General features: G+C 40.8%; 17 non-coding genes across 17 annotated transcripts; all 17 read right to left on the bottom strand.

Annotated features, from left to right (window-relative positions):
• Positions 1-107: 107 nt before the first annotated feature.
• LOC142924906 (U2 spliceosomal RNA) lies at positions 108-298 on the bottom strand. Its single transcript, XR_012942008.1, has one exon. It is a non-coding gene; the product is annotated as a U2 spliceosomal RNA (small nuclear RNA).
• Positions 299-1260: 962 nt separating this feature from the next.
• Positions 1261-1451, bottom strand: LOC142924939 (U2 spliceosomal RNA). The gene has a single exon (XR_012942041.1). It is a non-coding gene; the product is annotated as a U2 spliceosomal RNA (small nuclear RNA).
• Positions 1452-2408: 957 nt separating this feature from the next.
• LOC142924973 (U2 spliceosomal RNA) lies at positions 2409-2599 on the bottom strand. The gene has a single exon (XR_012942075.1). It is a non-coding gene; the product is annotated as a U2 spliceosomal RNA (small nuclear RNA).
• Positions 2600-3553: 954 nt separating this feature from the next.
• On the bottom strand, positions 3554-3744 carry LOC142924907 (U2 spliceosomal RNA). The gene has a single exon (XR_012942010.1). It is a non-coding gene; the product is annotated as a U2 spliceosomal RNA (small nuclear RNA).
• Positions 3745-4706: 962 nt separating this feature from the next.
• On the bottom strand, positions 4707-4897 carry LOC142924940 (U2 spliceosomal RNA). Its single transcript, XR_012942042.1, has one exon. It is a non-coding gene; the product is annotated as a U2 spliceosomal RNA (small nuclear RNA).
• Positions 4898-5861: 964 nt separating this feature from the next.
• On the bottom strand, positions 5862-6052 carry LOC142924908 (U2 spliceosomal RNA). The gene has a single exon (XR_012942011.1). It is a non-coding gene; the product is annotated as a U2 spliceosomal RNA (small nuclear RNA).
• A 962-nt stretch (positions 6053-7014) lies between these two features.
• On the bottom strand, positions 7015-7205 carry LOC142924941 (U2 spliceosomal RNA). Its single transcript, XR_012942043.1, has one exon. It is a non-coding gene; the product is annotated as a U2 spliceosomal RNA (small nuclear RNA).
• Positions 7206-8170: 965 nt separating this feature from the next.
• On the bottom strand, positions 8171-8361 carry LOC142924909 (U2 spliceosomal RNA). The gene has a single exon (XR_012942012.1). It is a non-coding gene; the product is annotated as a U2 spliceosomal RNA (small nuclear RNA).
• Positions 8362-9325: 964 nt separating this feature from the next.
• LOC142924997 (U2 spliceosomal RNA) lies at positions 9326-9516 on the bottom strand. The gene has a single exon (XR_012942099.1). It is a non-coding gene; the product is annotated as a U2 spliceosomal RNA (small nuclear RNA).
• A 964-nt stretch (positions 9517-10480) lies between these two features.
• Positions 10481-10671, bottom strand: LOC142924910 (U2 spliceosomal RNA). Its single transcript, XR_012942013.1, has one exon. It is a non-coding gene; the product is annotated as a U2 spliceosomal RNA (small nuclear RNA).
• Positions 10672-11566: 895 nt separating this feature from the next.
• On the bottom strand, positions 11567-11757 carry LOC142925008 (U2 spliceosomal RNA). The gene has a single exon (XR_012942110.1). It is a non-coding gene; the product is annotated as a U2 spliceosomal RNA (small nuclear RNA).
• Positions 11758-12721: 964 nt separating this feature from the next.
• Positions 12722-12912, bottom strand: LOC142924911 (U2 spliceosomal RNA). Its single transcript, XR_012942014.1, has one exon. It is a non-coding gene; the product is annotated as a U2 spliceosomal RNA (small nuclear RNA).
• A 964-nt stretch (positions 12913-13876) lies between these two features.
• LOC142924956 (U2 spliceosomal RNA) lies at positions 13877-14067 on the bottom strand. The gene has a single exon (XR_012942059.1). It is a non-coding gene; the product is annotated as a U2 spliceosomal RNA (small nuclear RNA).
• Positions 14068-14962: 895 nt separating this feature from the next.
• On the bottom strand, positions 14963-15153 carry LOC142925009 (U2 spliceosomal RNA). Its single transcript, XR_012942111.1, has one exon. It is a non-coding gene; the product is annotated as a U2 spliceosomal RNA (small nuclear RNA).
• Positions 15154-16117: 964 nt separating this feature from the next.
• Positions 16118-16308, bottom strand: LOC142924912 (U2 spliceosomal RNA). Its single transcript, XR_012942015.1, has one exon. It is a non-coding gene; the product is annotated as a U2 spliceosomal RNA (small nuclear RNA).
• An 895-nt stretch (positions 16309-17203) lies between these two features.
• LOC142924913 (U2 spliceosomal RNA) lies at positions 17204-17394 on the bottom strand. Its single transcript, XR_012942016.1, has one exon. It is a non-coding gene; the product is annotated as a U2 spliceosomal RNA (small nuclear RNA).
• An 895-nt stretch (positions 17395-18289) lies between these two features.
• Positions 18290-18480, bottom strand: LOC142925010 (U2 spliceosomal RNA). Its single transcript, XR_012942112.1, has one exon. It is a non-coding gene; the product is annotated as a U2 spliceosomal RNA (small nuclear RNA).
• Between the last annotated feature and the right edge of the window lie 281 nt (positions 18481-18761).

Raw genomic sequence — 18761 nt, forward strand, 5'->3', positions numbered from 1 at the left:
ACGCAACCCAATTACGGACAACCAGCGGCAATGGGGTTTGCAAATGAACCAGAGCTACCAAAACCCAACACACTCTACTTTTGTTTGATGATGTCCCTCCCCCAGCAGGGAGGTGCACCATTCCCGGAGAAACTGCAATACCGGGTTGATGCGCGGAGTGGACGGAGCAAGCCCCTATTCCATCTCCCTGTCCCAAAAATCAATTTAATATAAGGTACCACAATGTGGTACGTATCAGATATTAAACTGATAAGAACAGATACTACACTTGATCTTAGCCAAAAGGCCGAGAAGCGATAACACCAACCTGCCAGGGGGTGGCGATTACATACGCCGAGGCTCTATCTACACCATGGGGCCTCCACCCGTTACTTCGCACGATAAATATTGACTTAAAGCTATCGTGCCTGCAGGAATTCATATTCTTTGGGTGTTTCGGTAAAGTCACGTAGTTAGTTTAAAATAAAAAAATAACTAAAAACTACTTTACGTGACTTTACCAAAGAATATGCGCACAATAAGGTATCACGACCATTCCGCATATACCATGGTGTTAAGAGATACGGAATATTAACAAAAAATGTTCATACGATGCCACCACATATGGTGTGTTTTGTCCGTTTTGTAAAACTTGGATCAGTCACGCACACGGCCATTTATATTTGAAACAGGGACAAAATCTCAAACCGAGTATGTTTCGGCCAACAAACACGGAAGTTCTTAGGTGCAAGTGTAATTGATTCCGATAATTTGAATATGAAAATGCAAAATAAATGATAACAATTCTTCGACCAATACATACGAATGAAAAAAACTATCGAAAAAATCTCGTTCGTTAATAACACTGCCAATTAAAGAAAGTATAGTAAAATTTCAGGCAATGGCCTTTCGACATAGCACATGAAGCAGGATAGACTAAGATAGGCAAATTACGGAATAATGCGCAATACTGCATTATGCAGACGTAACAAACAGAGCAGTACAGGATAAAACAAACTGTTTGTATATAAGTGCATGTGCATATGACATATTACTTCCTGACCCACCCCTACTGGATATCTCTGAAATATGTTTGATAGATTTTAAATTTCTGAAATATGACTGCTCTCCTGGTCAGAAATGAGAAGATGGAGGCAACTAGTGAGCAGGAGAGAACGCACCCAATTACGGACAACCAGCGGCAATGGGGTTTGCAAATGCACCAGAGCTACCAAAACCCAACACACTCTACTTTTGTTTGATGATGTCCCTCCCCCAGCAGGGAGTTGCACCATTCCCGGAGAAAATGCAATACCGGGTTGATGCGCGGAGTGGACGGAGCAAGCCCCTATTCCATCTCCCTGTCCCAAAAATCAATTTAATATAAGGTACCACAATGTGGTACGTATCAGATATTAAACTGATAAGAACAGATACTACACTTGATCTTAGCCAAAAGGCCGAGAAGCGATAACACCAACCTGCCAGGGGGTGGCGATTACATACGCCGAGACTCTATCTACACCATGGGGCCTCCACCCGTTACTTCGCACGATAAATATTGACTTAAAGCTATCGTGCCTGCAGGAATTCATATTCTTTGGGTGTTTCGGTAAAGTCACGTAGTTAGTTTCAAAGAAAATATGAAAATAACTAAAAACTACTTTACGTGACTTTACCAAAGAATATGCGCACAATAAGGTATCACGACCATTCCGCATATACCATGGTGTTAAGAGATACGGAATATTAACAAAAAAATTCCATACGATGCCACCACATATGGTGTGTTTTGTCCGTTTTGTAACACTTGGATACGGCCATTTATATTTGAAACAGGGACAAAATCTCAAACCGAGTATGTTTCGGCCAACAAACACGGAAGTTCTTAGGTGCAAGTGTAATTGATTCCGATAATTTGAATATGAAAATGCAAAATAAATGATAACAATTCTTCGACCAATACATACGAATGAAAAAAACTATCGAAAAAATCTCGTTCGTTAATAACACTCCCAATTAAAGAAAGTATAGTAAAATTTCAGGCAATGGCCTTTCGACATAGCACATGAAGCAGGATAGACTAAGATAGGCAAATTACGGAATAATGCGCAATACTGCATTATGCAGACGTAACAAACAGAGCAGTACAGGATAAAACAAACTGTTTGCCTATAAGTGCATGTGCATATGACATATTACTTCCTGACCCACCCCTACTGGATATCTCTGAAAAATGTTTGATAGATTTTTAATTTCTGAAATTTGACTGCTCTCCTGGTCAGAAATGAGAAGATGGAGGCGACTGGTGAGCAGGAGAGAACGCAACCCAATTACAGACAACCAGCGGCAATGGGGTTTGCAAATGCACCAGAGCTACCAAAACCCAACACACTCTACTTTTGTTTGATGATGTCCCTCCCCCAGCAGGGAGGTGCACCATTCCCGGAGAAACTGCAATACCGGGTTGATGCGCGGAGTGGACGGAGCAAGCCCCTATTCCATCTCCCTGTCCCAAAAATCAATTTAATATAAGGTACCACAATGTGGTAAGTATCAGATATTAAACTGATAAGAACAGATACTACACTTGATCTTAGCCAAAAGGCCGAGAAGCGATAACACCAACCTGCCAGGGGGTGGCGATTACATACGCCGAGACTCTATCTACACCATGGGCCCTCCACCCGTTACTTCGCACGATAAATATTGACTTAAAGCTATCGTGCCTGCAGGAATTCATATTCTTTGGGTGTTTCGGTAAAGTCACGTAGTTAGTTTAAAATAAAAAAATAACTAAAAACTACTTTACGTGACTTTACCAAAGAATATGCGCACAATAAGGTATCACGACCATTCCGCATATACCATGGTGTTAAGAGATACGGAATATTAACAAAAAAATTCCATACGATGCCACCACATATGGTGTGTTTTGTCCGTTTTGTAACACTTGGATACGGCCATTTATATTTGCAACAGGGACAAAATCTCAAACCGAGTATGTTTCGGCCAACAAACACGGAAGTTCTTAGGTGCAAGTGTAATTGATTCCGATAATTTGAATATGAAAATGCAAAATAAATGATAAAAATTCTTCGACCAATACATAGGAATGAAAAAAACTATCGAAAAAATCTCGTTCGTTAATAACACTGCCAATTAAAGAAAGTATAGTAAAATTTCAGGCAATGGCCTTTCGACATAGCACACATGAAGCAGGATAGACTAAGATAGTTAAATTACGGAATAATGCGCAATACTGCATTATGCAGACGTAACAAACAGAGCAGTACAGGATAAAACAAACTGTTTGTATATAAGTGCATGTGCATATGACATATTACTTCCTGACCCACCCCTACTGGATATCTCTGAAAAACGTTTGATAGATTTTTAATTTCTGAAATTTGACCGCTCTCCTGGTCAGAAATGAGAAGATGGAGGCGACTGGTGAGCAGGAGAGAACGCAACCCAATTACGGACAACCAGCGGCAATGGGGTTTGCAAATGAACCAGAGCTACCAAAACCCAACACACTCTACTTTTGTTTGATGATGTCCCTCCCCCAGCAGGGAGGTGCACCATTCCCGGAGAAACTGCAATACCGGGTTGATGCGCGGAGTGGACGGAGCAAGCCCCTATTCCATCTCCCTGTCCCAAAAATCAATTTAATATAAGGTACCACAATGTGGTACGTATCAGATATTAAACTGATAAGAACAGATACTACACTTGATCTTAGCCAAAAGGCCGAGAAGCGATAACACCAACCTGCCAGGGGGTGGCGATTACATACGCCGAGGCTCTATCTACACCATGGGGCCTCCACCCGTTACTTCGCACGATAAATATTGACTTAAAGCTATCGTGCCTGCAGGAATTCATATTCTTTGGGTGTTTCGGTAAAGTCACGTAGTTAGTTTAAAATAAAAAAATAACTAAAAACTACTTTACGTGACTTTACCAAAGAATATGCGCACAATAAGGTATCACGACCATTCCGCATATACCATGGTGTTAAGAGATACGGAATATTAACAAAAAATGTTCATACGATGCCACCACATATGGTGTGTTTTGTCCGTTTTGTAAAACTTGGATCAGTCACGCACACGGCCATTTATATTTGAAACAGGGACAAAATCTCAAACCGAGTATGTTTCGGCCAACAAACACGGAAGTTCTTAGGTGCAAGTGTAATTGATTCCGATAATTTGAATATGAAAATGCAAAATAAATGATAACAATTCTTCGACCAATACATACGAATGAAAAAAACTATCGAAAAAATCTCGTTCGTTAATAACACTGCCAATTAAAGAAAGTATAGTAAAATTTCAGGCAATGGCCTTTCGACATAGCACATGAAGCAGGATAGACTAAGATAGGCAAATTACGGAATAATGCGCAATACTGCATTATGCAGACGTAACAAACAGAGCAGTACAGGATAAAACAAACTGTTTGTATATAAGTGCATGTGCATATGACATATTACTTCCTGACCCACCCCTACTGGATATCTCTGAAATATGTTTGATAGATTTTAAATTTCTGAAATATGACTGCTCTCCTGGTCAGAAATGAGAAGATGGAGGCAACTAGTGAGCAGGAGAGAACGCACCCAATTACGGACAACCAGCGGCAATGGGGTTTGCAAATGCACCAGAGCTACCAAAACCCAACACACTCTACTTTTGTTTGATGATGTCCCTCCCCCAGCAGGGAGTTGCACCATTCCCGGAGAAAATGCAATACCGGGTTGATGCGCGGAGTGGACGGAGCAAGCCCCTATTCCATCTCCCTGTCCCAAAAATCAATTTAATATAAGGTACCACAATGTGGTACGTATCAGATATTAAACTGATAAGAACAGATACTACACTTGATCTTAGCCAAAAGGCCGAGAAGCGATAACACCAACCTGCCAGGGGGTGGCGATTACATACGCCGAGACTCTATCTACACCATGGGGCCTCCACTCGTTACTTCGCACGATAAATATTGACTTAAAGCTATCGTGACTGCAGGAATTCATATTCTTTGGGTCTTTCGGTAAAGTAACGTAGATAGTTTCAAAGAAAATAAAATAACTAAAAACTACTTGACGTGACTTTACCATGGAATATGCGCACAATAAGTTATCACGACCATTCCGCATGTGCCAAGGTGTTAAGAGATACGGAATATTAACAAAAAATGTTCATACGATGCCACCACATATGGTGTGTTTTGTCCGTTTTGTAAAACTTGGATCAGTCACGCACACGGCCATTTATATTTGAAACAGGGACAAAATCTCAAACCGAGTATGTTTCGGCCAACAAACACGGAAGTTCTTAGGTGCAAGTGTAATTGATGCAGATAATTTGAATATGAAAATGCAAAATAAATGATGAAAATTCTTCGACCAATACATACGAATGAAAAAAACTATCGAAAAAATCTCGTTCGTTAATAACACTGCCAATTAAAGAAAGTATAGTAAAAATTCAGGCAATGGCCTTTCGACATAGCACATGAAGCAGGATAGACTAAGATAGGTAATTTACGGAATAATGCGCAATACTGCATTATGAAGACGTAACAAACAGAGCAGTACAGGATAAAACAAACTGTTTGTATATTAGTGCATGTGCATATGACATATTACTTCCTGACCCACCCCTACTGGATATCTCTGAAATATGTTTGATAGATTTTAAATTTCTGAAATATGACTGCTCTCCTGGTCAGAAATGAGAAGATGGAGGCAACTGGTGAGCAGGAGAGAACGCACCCAATTACGGACAACCAGCGGCAATGGGGTTTGCAAATGCCCCAGAGCTACCAAAACCCACCACACTCTACTTTTGTTTGATGATGTCCCTCCCCCAGCAGGGAGGTGCACCATTCCCGGAGAAACTGCAATACCGGGTTGATGCGCGGAGTGGACGGAGCAAGCCCCTATTCCATCTCCCTGTCCCAAAAATCAATTTAATATAAGGTACCACAATGTGGTACGTATCAGATATTAAACTGATAAGAACAGATACTACACTTGATCTTAGCCAAAAGGCCGAGAAGCGATAACACCAACCTGCCAGGGGGTGGCGATTACATACGCCGAGGCTCTATCTACACCATGGGGCCTCCACCCGTTACTTCGCACGATAAATATTGACTTAAAGCTATCGTGCCTGCAGGAATTCATATTCTTTGGGTGTTTCGGTAAAGTCACGTAGTTAGTTTAAAATAAAAAAATAACTAAAAACTACTTTACGTGACTTTACCAAAGAATATGCGCACAATAAGGTATCACGACCATTCCGCATATACCATGGTGTTAAGAGATACGGAATATTAACAAAAAATGTTCATACGATGCCACCACATATGGTGTGTTTTGTCCGTTTTGTAAAACTTGGATCAGTCACGCACACGGCCATTTATATTTGAAACAGGGACAAAATCTCAAACCGAGTATGTTTCGGCCAACAAACACGGAAGTTCTTAGGTGCAAGTGTAATTGATTCCGATAATTTGAATATGAAAATGCAAAATAAATGATAACAATTCTTCGACCAATACATACGAATGAAAAAAACTATCGAAAAAATCTCGTTCGTTAATAACACTGCCAATTAAAGAAAGTATAGTAAAATTTCAGGCAATGGCCTTTCGACATAGCACATGAAGCAGGATAGACTAAGATAGGCAAATTACGGAATAATGCGCAATACTGCATTATGCAGACGTAACAAACAGAGCAATACAGGATAAAACAAACTGTTTGTATATAAGTGCATGTGCATATGACATATTACTTCCTGACCCACCCCTACTGGATATCTCTGAAATATGTTTGATAGATTTTAAATTTCTGAAATATGACTGCTCTCCTGGTCAGAAATGAGAAGATGGAGGCAACTAGTGAGCAGGAGAGAACGCACCCAATTACGGACAACCAGCGGCAATGGGGTTTGCAAATGCACCAGAGCTACCAAAACCCAACACACTCTACTTTTGTTTGATGATGTCCCTCCCCCAGCAGGGAGTTGCACCATTCCCGGAGAAAATGCAATACCGGGTTGATGCGCGGAGTGGACGGAGCAAGCCCCTATTCCATCTCCCTGTCCCAAAAATCAATTTAATATAAGGTACCACAATGTGGTACGTATCAGATATTAAACTGATAAGAACAGATACTACACTTGATCTTAGCCAAAAGGCCGAGAAGCGATAACACCAACCTGCCAGGGGGTGGCGATTACATACGCCGAGACTCTATCTACACCATGGGGCCTCCACTCGTTACTTCGCACGATAAATATTGACTTAAAGCTATCGTGACTGCAGGAATTCATATTCTTTGGGTCTTTCGGTAAAGTAACGTAGATAGTTTCAAAGAAAATAAAATAACTAAAAACTACTTGACGTGACTTTACCATGGAATATGCGCACAATAAGTTATCACGACCATTCCGCATGTGCCAAGGTGTTAAGAGATACGGAATATTAACAAAAAATGTTCATACGATGCCACCACATATGGTGTGTTTTGTCCGTTTTGTAAAACTTGGATCAGTCACGCACACGGCCATTTATATTTGAAACAGGGACAAAATCTCAAACCGAGTATGTTTCGGCCAACAAACACGGAAGTTCTTAGGTGCAAGTGTAATTGATGCAGATAATTTGAATATGAAAATGCAAAATAAATGATGAAAATTCTTCGACCAATACATACGAATGAAAAAAACTATCGAAAAAATCTCGTTCGTTAATAACACTGCCAATTAAAGAAAGTATAGTAAAAATTCAGGCAATGGCCTTTCGACATAGCACATGAAGCAGGATAGACTAAGATAGGTAATTTACGGAATAATGCGCAATACTGCATTATGAAGACGTAACAAACAGAGCAGTACAGGATAAAACAAACTGTTTGTATATTAGTGCATGTGCATATGACATATTACTTCCTGACCCACCCCTACTGGATATCTCTGAAATATGTTTGATAGATTTTAAAATTTCTGAAATATGACTGCTCTCCTGGTCAGAAATGAGAAGATGGAGGCAACTGGTGAGCAGGAGAGAACGCACCCAATTACGGACAACCAGCGGCAATGGGGTTTGCAAATGCCCCAGAGCTACCAAAACCCACCACACTCTACTTTTGTTTGATGATGTCCCTCCCCCAGCAGGGAGGTGCACCATTCCCGGAGAAACTGCAATACCGGGTTGATGCGCGGAGTGGACGGAGCAAGCCCCTATTCCATCTCCCTGTCCCAAAAATCAATTTAATATAAGGTACCACAATGTGGTACGTATCAGATATTAAACTGATAAGAACAGATACTACACTTGATCTTAGCCAAAAGGCCGAGAAGCGATAACACCAACCTGCCAGGGGGTGGCGATTACATACGCCGAGGCTCTATCTACACCATGGGGCCTCCACCCGTTACTTCGCACGATAAATATTGACTTAAAGCTATCGTGACTGCAGGAATTCATATTCTTTGGGTCTTTCGGTAAAGTCACGTAGATAGTTTCAAAGAAAATAAAATAACTAAAAACTACTTGACGTGACTTTACCATGGAATATGCGCACAATAAGTTATCACGACCATTCCGCATGTGCCAAGGTGTTAAGAGATACGGAATATTAACAAAAAATGTTCATACGATGCCACCACATATGGTGTGTTTTGTCCGTTTTGTAAAACTTGGATCAGTCACGCACACGGCCATTTATATTTGAAACAGGGACAAAATCTCAAACCGAGTATGTTTCGGCCAACAAACACGGAAGTTCTTAGGTGCAAGTGTAATTGATGCAGATAATTTGAATATGAAAATGCAAAATAAATGATGAAAATTCTTCGACCAATACATACGAATGAAAAAAACTATCGAAAAAATCTCGTTCGTTAATAACACTGCCAATTAAAGAAAGTATAGTAAAAATTCAGGCAATGGCCTTTCGACATAGCACATGAAGCAGGATAGACTAAGATAGGTAAATTACGGAATAATGCGCAATACTGCATTATGAAGACGTAACAAACAGAGCAGTACAGGATAAAACAAACTGTTTGTATATTAGTGCATGTGCATATGACATATTACTTCCTGACCCACCCCTACTGGATATCTCTGAAATATGTTTGATAGATTTTAAATTTCTGAAATTTGACTGCTCTCCTGGTCAGAAATGAGAAGATGGAGGCGACTGGTGAGCAGGAGAGAACGGACCCAATTACAGACACCCAGCGGCAATGGGGTTTGCAAATGCACCAGAGCTACCAAAACCCACCACACTCTACTTTTGTTTGATGATGTCCCTCCCCCAGCAGGGAGGTGCACCATTCCCGGAGAAACTGCAATACCGGGTTGATGCGCGGAGTGGACGGAGCAAGCCCCTATTCCATCTCCCTGTCCCAAAAATCAATTTAATATAAGGTACCATAATGTGGTATGTATCAGATATTAAACTGATAAGAACAGATACTACACTTGATCTTAGCCAAAAGGCCGAGAAGCGATAACACCAACCTGCCAGGGGGTGGCGATTACATACGCCGAGGCTCTATCTACACCATGGGGCCTCCACCCGTTACTTCGCACGATAAATATTGACTTAAAGCTATCGTGACTGCAGGAATTCATATTCTTTGGGTCTTTCGGTAAAGTCACGTAGATAGTTTCAAAGAAAATAAAATAACTAAAAACTACTTGACGTGACTTTACCATGGAATATGCGCACAATAAGTTATCACGACCATTCCGCATGTGCCAAGGTGTTAAGAGATACGGAATATTAACAAAAAATGTTCATACGATGCCACCACATATGGTGTGTTTTGTCCGTTTTGTAAAACTTGGATCAGTCACGCACACGGCCATTTATATTTGAAACAGGGACAAAATCTCAAACCGAGTATGTTTCGGCCAACAAACACGGAAGTTCTTAGGTGCAAGTGTAATTGATGCAGATAATTTGAATATGAAAATGCAAAATAAATGATGAAAATTCTTCGACCAATACATACGAATGAAAAAAACTATCGAAAAAATCTCGTTCGTTAATAACACTGCCAATTCAAGAAAGTATAGTAAAAATTCAGGCAATGGCCTTTCGACATAGCACATGAAGCAGGATAGACTAAGATAGGTAAATTGCGGAATAATGCGCAATACTGCTTTATGCAGACGTAACAAACAGAGCAGTACAGGATAAAACAAACTGTTTGTATATTAGTGCATATGCATATGACATATTACTTCCTGACCCACCCCTACTGGAAATCTCTGAAATATGTTTGATAGATTTTAAATTTCTGAAATTTGACTGCTCTCCTGGTAAGAAATGAGAAGATGGAGGCGACTGGTGAGCAGGAGAGAACGGACCCAATTACGGACAACCAGCGGCAATGGGGTTTGCAAATGCACCAGAGCTACCAAAACCCACCACACTCTACTTTTGTTTGATGATGTCCCTCCCCCAGCAGGGAGGTGCACCATTCCCGGAGAAACTGCAATACCGGGTTGATGCGCGGAGTGGACGGAGCAAGCCCCTATTCCATCTCCCTGTCCCAAAAATCAATTTAATATAAGGTACCACAATGTGGTACGTATCAGATATTAAACTGATAAGAACAGATACTACACTTGATCTTAGCCAAAAGGCCGAGAAGCGATAACACCAACCTGCCAGGGGGTGGCGATTACATACGCCGAGACTCTATCTACACCATGGGGCCTCCACTCGTTACTTCGCACGATAAATATTGACTTAAAGCTATCGTGACTGCAGGAATTCATATTCTTTGGGTCTTTCTGTAAAGTCACGTAGATAGTTTCAAAGAAAATAAAATAACTAAAAACTACTTGACGTGACTTTACCAAGGAATATGCGCACAATAAGTTATCACGACCATTCCGCATGTGCCAAGGTGTTAAGAGATACGGAATATTAACAAAAAAATTTCATACGATGCCACCACATATGGTGTGTTTTATCCGTTTTGTAAAACTTGGATCAGTCACGCACACGGCCATTTATATTTGAAACAGGGACAAAATCTCAAACCGAGTATGTTTCGGCCAACAAACACGGAAGTTCTTAGGTGCAAGTGTAATTGATGCAGATAATTTGAATATGAAAATGCAAAATAAATGATAAAAATTCTTCGACCAATACATACGAATGAAAAAAACTATCGAAAAAATCTCGTCCGTTAATAACACTGCCAATTAAAGAAAGTATAGTAAAAATTCAGGCAATGGCCTTTCGACATAGCACATGAAGCAGGATAGACTAAGATAGGTAAATTACGGAATAATGCGCAATACTGCATTATGAAGACGTAACAAACAGAGCAGTACAGGATAAAACAAACTGTTTGTATATAAGTGCATGTGCATATGACATATTACTTCCTGACCCACCCCCACTGGAAGATGGAGGCAACTGGTGAGCAGGAGAGAACGCACCCAATTACGGACAACCAGCGGCAATGGGGTTTGCAAATGAACCAGAGCTACCAAAACCCACCACACTCTACTTTTGTTTGATGATGTCCCTCCCCCAGCAGGGAGGTGCACCATTCCCAGAGAAACTGCAACACCGGGTTGATGCGCGGAGTGGACGGAGCAAGCCCCTATTCCATCTCCCTGTCCCAAAAATCAATTTAATATAAGGTACCACAATGTGGTACGTATCAGATATTAAACTGATAAGAACAGATATTACACTTGATCTTAGCCAAAAGGCCGAGAAGCGATAACATCTACCTGCCAGGGGGTGGCGATTACATACGCCGAGACTCTATCTACACCATGGGGCCTCCACTCGTTACTTCGCACGATAAATATTGACTTAAAGGGATCGTGACTGCAGGAATTCATATTCTTTGGGTCTTTCGGTAAAGTCACGTAGATAGTTTCAAAGAAAATAAAATAACTAAAAACTACTTGACGTGACTTTACCATGGAATATGCGCACAATAAGTTATCACGACCATTCCGCATGTGCCAAGGTGTTAAGAGATACGGAATATTAACAAAAAAATTCATACGATGCCACCACATATGGTGTGTTTTGTCCGTTTTGTAAAACTTGGATCAGTCACGCACACGGCCATTTATATTTGAAACAGGGACAAAATCTCAAACCGAGTATGTTTCGGCCAACAAACACGGAAGTTCTTAGGTGCAAGTGTAACTGATGCAGATAATTTGAATATGTTAATGCAAAATAAATGATAAAAATAATTCGACCAATACATACGAATGAAAAAAAACTATCGAAAAAATCTCGTTCGTTAATAACACTGCCAATTAAAGAAAGTATAGTAAAAATTCAGGCAATGGCCTTTCGACATAGCACATGAAGCAGGATAGACTAAGATAGGTAAATTGCGGAATAATGCGCAATACTGCTTTATGCAGACGTAACAAACAGAGTAGTACAGGATAAAACAAACTGTTTGTATATTAGTGCATGTGCATATGACATATTACTTCCTGACCCACCCCTACTGGATATCTCTGAAAAATGTTTGATAGATTTTAAATTTCTGAAATTTGACTGCTCTCCTGGTCAGAAATGAGAAGATGGAGGCGACTGGTGAGCAGGAGAGAACGCACCCAATTACGGACACCCAGCGGCAATGGGGTTTGCAAATGCACCAGAGCTACCAAAACCCACCACACTCTACTTTTGTTTGATGATGTCCCTCCCCCAGCAGGGAGGTGCACCATTCCCGGAGAAACTGCAATACCGGGTTGATGCGCGGAGTGGACGGAGCAAGCCCCTATTCCATCTCCCTGTCCCAAAAATCAATTTAATATAAGGTACCACAATGTGGTACGTATCAGATATTAAACTGATAAGAACAGATACTACACTTGATCTTAGCCAAAAGGCCGAGAAGCGATAACACCAACATGCCAGGGGGTGGCGATTACATACGCCGAGACTCTCTCTACACCATGGGGCCTCCACCCGGTACTTCGCACGATAAATATTGACTTAAAGCTATCGTGACTGCAGGAATTCATATTCTTTGGGTCTTTCGGTAAAGTCACGTAGATAGTTTCAAAGAAAATAAAATAACTAAAAACTACTTGACGTGACTTTACCATGGAATATGCGCACAATAAGTTATCACGACCATTCCGCATGTGCCAAGGTGTTAAGAGATACGGAATATTAACAAAAAATGTTCATACGATGCCACCACATATGGTGTGTTTTGTCCGTTTTGTAAAACTTGGATCAGTCACGCACACGGCCATTTATATTTGAAACAGGGACAAAATCTCAAACCGAGTATGTTTCGGCCAACAAACACGGAAGTTCTTCGGTGCAAGTGTAATTGATGCAGATAATTTGAATATGAAAATGCAAAATAAATGAAAAAAATTCTTCGACCAATACATACGAATGAAAAAAGCTATCGAAAAAATCTCGTTCGTTAATAACACTGCCAATTAAAGAAAGCATAGTAAAATTTCAGGCAATGGCCTTTCGACATAGCACATGAAGCAGGATAGACTAAGATAGGTAAATTGCGGAATAATGCGCAATACTGCTTTATGCAGACGTAACAAACAGAGCAGTACAGGATAAAACAAACTGTTTGTATATAAGTGCATGTGCATATGACATATTACTTTCTGACCCACCCCTACTGGATATCTCTGAAAAATGTTTGATAGATTTAAAATTCCTGAAATTTGACTGCTCTCCTGGTCAGAAATGAGAAGATGGAGGCGACTGGTGAGCAGGAGAGAACGGACCCAATTACGGACAACCAGCGGCAATGGGGTTTGCAAATGCACCAGAGCTACCAAAACCCACCACACTCTACTTTTGTTTGATGATGTACCTCCCCCAGCAGGGAGTTGCACCATTCCCGGAGAAAATGCAATACCGGGTTGATGCCCGGAGTGGACGGAGCAAGCCCCTATTCCATCTCCCTGTCCCAAAAATCAATTTAATATAAGGTACCACAATGTGGTACGTATCAGATATTAAACTGATAAGAACAGATACTACACTTGATCTTAGCCAAAAGGCCGAGAAGCGATAACACCAACCTGCCAGGGGGTGGCGATTACATACGCCGAGACTCTATCTACACCATGGGGCCTCCACTCGTTACTTCGCACGATAAATATTGACTTAAAGCTATCGTGACTGCAGGAATTCATATTCTTTGGGTCTTTCTGTAAAGTCACGTAGATAGTTTCAAAGAAAATAAAATAACTAAAAACTACTTGACGTGACTTTACCAAGGAATATGCGCACAATAAGTTATCACGACCATTCCGCATGTGCCAAGGTGTTAAGAGATACGGAATATTAACAAAAAAATTTCATACGATGCCACCACATATGGTGTGTTTTATCCGTTTTGTAAAACTTGGATCAGTCACGCACACGGCCATTTATATTTGAAACAGGGACAAAATCTCAAACCGAGTATGTTTCGGCCAACAAACACGGAAGTTCTTAGGTGCAAGTGTAATTGATGCAGATAATTTGAATATGAAAATGCAAAATAAATGATAAAAATTCTTCGACCAATACATACGAATGAAAAAAACTATCGAAAAAATCTCGTCCGTTAATAACACTGCCAATTAAAGAAAGTATAGTAAAAATTCAGGCAATGGCCTTTCGACATAGCACATGAAGCAGGATAGACTAAGATAGGTAAATTACGGAATAATGCGCAATACTGCATTATGAAGACGTAACAAACAGAGCAGTACAGGATAAAACAAACTGTTTGTATATAAGTGCATGTGCATATGACATATTACTTCCTGACCCACCCCCACTGGAAGATGGAGGCAACTGGTGAGCAGGAGAGAACGCACCCAATTACGGACAACCAGCGGCAATGGGGTTTGCAAATGAACCAGAGCTACCAAAACCCACCACACTCTACTTTTGTTTGATGATGTCCCTCCCCCAGCAGGGAGGTGCACCATTCCCAGAGAAACTGCAACACCGGGTTGATGCGCGGAGTGGACGGAGCAAGCCCCTATTCCATCTCCCTGTCCCAAAAATCAATTTAATATAAGGTACCACAATGTGGTACGTATCAGATATTAAACTGATAAGAACAGATATTACACTTGATCTTAGCCAAAAGGCCGAGAAGCGATAACATCTACCTGCCAGGGGGTGGCGATTACATACGCCGAGACTCTATCTACACCATGGGGCCTCCACTCGTTACTTCGCACGATAAATATTGACTTAAAGGGATCGTGACTGCAGGAATTCATATTCTTTGGGTCTTTCGGTAAAGTCACGTAGATAGTTTCAAAGAAAATAAAATAACTAAAAACTACTTGACGTGACTTTACCATGGAATATGCGCACAATAAGTTATCACGACCATTCCGCATGTGCCAAGGTGTTAAGAGATACGGAATATTAACAAAAAAATTCATACGATGCCACCACATATGGTGTGTTTTGTCCGTTTTGTAAAACTTGGATCAGTCACGCACACGGCCATTTATATTTGAAACAGGGACAAAATCTCAAACCGAGTATGTTTCGGCCAACAAACACGGAAGTTCTTAGGTGCAAGTGTAACTGATGCAGATAATTTGAATATGTTAATGCAAAATAAATGATAAAAATAATTCGACCAATACATACGAATGAAAAAAAACTATCGAAAAAATCTCGTTCGTTAATAACACTGCCAATTAAAGAAAGTATAGTAAAAATTCAGGCAATGGCCTTTCGACATAGCACATGAAGCAGGATAGACTAAGATAGGTAAATTGCGGAATAATGCGCAATACTGCTTTATGCAGACGTAACAAACAGAGTAGTACAGGATAAAACAAACTGTTTGTATATTAGTGCATGTGCATATGACATATTACTTCCTGACCCACCCCTACTGGATATCTCTGAAAAATGTTAGATAGATTTTAAATTTCTGAAATTTGACTGCTCTCCTGGTCAGAAATGAGAAGATGGAGGCGACTGGTGAGCAGGAGAGAACGCACCCAATTACGGACACCCAGCGGCAATGGGGTTTGCAAATGCACCAGAGCTACCAAAACCCACCACACTCTACTTTTGTTTGATGATGTCCCTCCCCCAGCAGGGAGGTGCACCATTCCCGGAGAAACTGCAATACCGGGTTGATGCGCGGAGTGGACGGAGCAAGCCCCTATTCCATCTCCCTGTCCCAAAAATCAATTTAATATAAGGTACCACAATGTGGTACGTATCAGATATTAAACTGATAAGAACAGATACTACACTTGATCTTAGCCAAAAGGCCGAGAAGCGATAACACCAACCTGCCAGGGGGTGGCGATTACATACGCCGAGGCTCTATCTACACCATGGGGCCTCCACCCGTTACTTCGCACGATAAATATTGACTTAAAGCTATCGTGACTGCAGGAATTCATATTCTTTGGGTCTTTCGGTAAAGTCACGTAGATAGTTTCAAAGAAAATAAAATAACTAAAAACTACTTGACGTGACTTTACCATGGAATATGCGCACAATAAGTTATCACGACCATTCCGCATGTGCCAAGGTGTTAAGAGATACGGAATATTAACAAAAAATGTTCATACGATGCCACCACATATGGTGTGTTTTGTCCGTTTTGTAAAACTTGGATCAGTCACGCACACGGCCATTTATATTTGAAACAGGGACAAAATCTCAAACCGAGTATGTTTCGGCCAACAAACACGGAAGTTCTTAGGTGCAAGTGTAATTGATGCAGATAATTTGAATATGAAAATGCAAAATAAATGATGAAAATTCTTCGATCAATACATACGAATGAAAAAAACTATCGAAAAAATCTTGTTCGTTAATAACACTGCCAATTAAAGAAAGTATAGTAAAAATTCAGGCAATGGCCTTTCGACATAGCACATGAAGCAGGATAGACTAAGATAGGTAAATTACGGAATAATGCGCAATACTGCATTATGAAGACGTAACAAACAGAGCAGTACAGGATAAAACAAACTGTTTGTATATAAGTGCATGTGCATATGACATATTACTTCCTGACCCACCCCCACTGGAAGATGGAGGCAACTGGTGAGCAGGAGAGAACGCACCCAATTACGGACAACCAGCGGCAATGGGGTTTGCAAATGAACCAGAGCTACCAAAACCCACCACACTCTACTTTTGTTTGATGATGTCCCTCCCCCAGCAGGGAGGTGCACCATTCCCGGAGAAACTGCAATACCGGGTTGATGCGCGGAGTGGACGGAGCAAGCCCCTATTCCATCTCCCTGTCCCAAAAATCAATTTAATATAAGGTACCACAATGTGGTACGTATCAGATATTAAACTGATAAGAACAGATACTACACTTGATCTTAGCCAAAAGGCCGAGAAGCGATAACACCAACATGCCAGGGGGTGGCGATTACATACGCCGAGACTCTCTCTACACCATGGGGCCTCCACCCGGTACTTCGCACGATAAATATTGACTTAAAGCTATCGTGACTGCAGGAATTCATATTCTTTGGGTCTTTCTGTAAAGTCACGTAGATAGTTTCAAAGAAAATAAAATAACTAAAAACTACTTGACGTGACTTTACCAAGGAATATGCGCACAATAAGTTATCACGACCATTCCGCATGTGCCAAGGTGTTAAGAGATACGGAATATTAACAAAAAAATTTCATACGATGCCACCACATATGGTGTGTTTTGTCCGTTTTGTAAAACTTGGATCAGTCACGCACACGGCCATTTATATTTGAAACAGGGACAAAATCTCAAACCGAGTATGTTTCGGCCAACAAACACGGAAGTTCTTAGGTGCAAGTGTAATTGATGCAGATAATTTGAATATGAAAATGCAAAATAAATGATAAAAATTCTTCGACCAATACATACGAATGAAAAAAACTATCGAAAAAATCTCGTCCGTTAATAACACTGCCAATTAAAGAAAGTATAGTAAAAATTCAGGCAATGGCCTTTCGACATAGCACATGAAGCAGGATAGACTAAGATAGGTAAATTACGGAATAATGCGCAATACTGCATTATGAAGACGTAACAAACAGAGCAGTACAGGATAAAACAAACTGTTTGTATATAAGTGCATGTGCATATGACATATTACTTCCTGACCCACCCCCACTGGAAGATGGAGGCAACTGGTGAGCAGGAGAGAACGCACCCAATTACGGACAACCAGCGGCAATGGGGTTTGCAAATGAACCAGAGCTACCAAAACCCACCACACTCTACTTTTGTTTGATGATGTCCCTCCCCCAGCAGGGAGGTGCACCATTCCCAGAGAAACTGCAACACCGGGTTGATGCGCGGAGTGGACGGAGCAAGCCCCTATTCCATCTCCCTGTCCCAAAAATCAATTTAATATAAGGTACCACAATGTGGTACGTATCAGATATTAAACTGATAAGAACAGATATTACACTTGATCTTAGCCAAAAGGCCGAGAAGCGATAACATCTACCTGCCAGGGGGTGGCGATTACATACGCCGAGACTCTATCTACACCATGGGGCCTCCACTCGTTACTTCGCACGATAAATATTGACTTAAAGGGATCGTGACTGCAGGAATTCATATTCTTTGGGTCTTTCGGTAAAGTCACGTAGATAGTTTCAAAGAAAATAAAATAACTAAAAACTACTTGACGTGACTTTACCATGGAATATGCGCACAATAAGTTATCACGACCATTCCGCATGTGCCAAGGTGTTAAGAGATACGGAATATTAACAA

Source organism: Petromyzon marinus, chromosome 17, assembly GCF_048934315.1.
Source record: "Petromyzon marinus isolate PM22_M1 ecotype Great Lakes invasive population chromosome 17, UKy_Petmar_22M1.pri1.0, whole genome shotgun sequence".
NCBI lineage: Eukaryota > Metazoa > Chordata > Hyperoartia > Petromyzontiformes > Petromyzontidae > Petromyzon > Petromyzon marinus.